Below are 2,153 nucleotides of genomic sequence, written 5' to 3' on the forward strand. Positions count from 1 at the left end.
ATCTCCGGGCTATTTTCACCCATTATCCCCTCTGAACTAAGATGATGTGATCTCTGCAGCAGGCACTGAAACTGGGGGTGGGAAGGGAGAGCAGAGCCCCGATACACCAGGGGCAAGCAGGGCTTGTGCTGCGGAAACCACCCAGGGTGGTCATGGCCAGGCTAGGAAAGCTCAGAGGATTCGGGTAGGAACCAGCCTCGCACCTTGGGTATCTCCAGGATAAACAAAACCAACTCGCAGAGCTACATACATTAAACTCCACGCTTGCTCAACCAGGAACCTCATTTTTTGCTGGGGGGCTGGGAAAGCACTGGTTTGATGCTGGGAGGCAGGACCCACCCCTCTGCTCATCTCGCCCCTCTAGCAGGCAGCATGGCTCCGGGCAGACCAGGGAGCACCAGCAGAAACCCAGCTTGATGCAAGGGGAGGTATGTTCGCGAGGAAGGATGGGGAGCTGATTCAGGTCTGACGTTAAATGGGGCTCCAAGAACTCGGCTGAGGGCCAGTGGCGGTACGTCCAGGTGGACGAGGAAGCTGTAGGTGCTCGAGGTTGTAACAGGCTGCAGCAGTTTCCCCCTTTCCCAGGGGAGCTCATACAACCCAAGACCGCAGCCACCCGCACGGGGCAGGGTACAGACACAGCGCTCAGCAAGGATCTCCATAAAGCCGTCGCTTGTGGCCAGGCGCCGCTGGAATTCCTCACAGGTCTCCCAGCAGATCCACGGCCTGGCCGGCCAGAGGTGCTGAGATGCACCAGAAAAGGAGTGCCTTCTCTGGAGGTTTGGCAAACGCCATTCTGCCTCAGGGTCTGCCAACCTTCAGCTCCTAGCCCGGCTGGTCGGGAAGCTGCTGGAGGAGAGCCGAGCCAATGCTGTCACTCCCCTACTGCCCCGCTACCTGGCAGAGAGGAAAGCCCAGGCAACTGGGGGAAGCGGTCAGGATGCACATGAGCAAGCCCTTAAAGGACCTGCAAAGTCCAGACCGATTGGAAATAGCACAGGGCAGCAGTCAAAGCCCCAGAGAGCGAGCGGAGATGCCTTGCTCATTGCCAACAGATCGAGGGGATGTCTCCGGCTAACCTTTGCCCAAAATCCTGTTGTTTAGAGCTGTGGCACTACGATGGCTTTGCCCTGCAATCTCCAGCAAGATGTCCGTGATGTGACCTTTCTTGGCAAGGTCCGGGTAAGCTGAATTGCCCAGGGGCTTGTTGCCCATGTTGAGCCCGGGGCTGGGCTCCCCATCTCCCGGCCCAGCGGCCCAGCCCAGCCATGCATTCGAGCACCTGCTGGGACGAGCACCAGGGTGCTCGTCATTTCCACACAAGCAGACGCTCCGAGGTGCTGAGGGATGTGTAAATCAACAACAAAAAAATTTAACTTCAGATGCTAGTGTGTTCAAAAACCTTACCATGAAGCTTTTGTGCTGAGGCCAGGAAGGCAAGAAGGCTGATGCAAGCCTTTCTGCAGAGCTGGACGTCAGTGGTGTCCATGGCCTGAGCCCAGGAGAAAGCAGCTCACAGAGGGGGAATGGCATCAGGGGGTTGGAAGCCGAATTCTTGGTGGTAAGGGGCTCTGATCCCAGCACTGTGCTGTGAATTGATGGTACAGCTAGAAACCTGGGTCTCCCGTCTCATGGCTCAATGCTGTAAAGCCGATGACTGCTTTCACCAGGAGTCACACATCACAGAAGTCTGTTTAGCATAACTTTCTGCTCCCCCCCCCCCCCCAGCAACAATAAGGATTATAAAGCCACTTCCAAAACCCAGTACATGCCTGATTTTCACTGACACCAGAATTTAACTCCACTTCAACATCACTGGAGTCGATCAAGACAGCATAAGGGAGCTTGGTGCAAACATGGTGCCCGTGCATTTCTGTCCCGGCCCTGGCTGCTCCTCGTCCTGATGAGAATTCAGCTAGATATAGGGGCAGAGAGGTCAGGAGCATATGCAACGGGTGTGCGAACATGCCTTCTGCCAGTGCCACCTCTTTGCTTTTGCTGATACGACTGGAGCGACATTAGCTGCCTTCGCCTCGGCGAAGAGGGGGGCACTGAAACCCCCCAGCGCTGTATGGTAATAGCGCATTCGTTATGGCTGATTCTCCATTATTAACCAGGCTGTTCTTCATGACTAATGATAGTGTAATGAACAC

Source organism: Pygoscelis adeliae, unplaced genomic scaffold, assembly GCF_000699105.1.
Source record: "Pygoscelis adeliae isolate BGI_AS28 unplaced genomic scaffold, ASM69910v1 Scaffold11, whole genome shotgun sequence".
NCBI lineage: Eukaryota > Metazoa > Chordata > Aves > Sphenisciformes > Spheniscidae > Pygoscelis > Pygoscelis adeliae.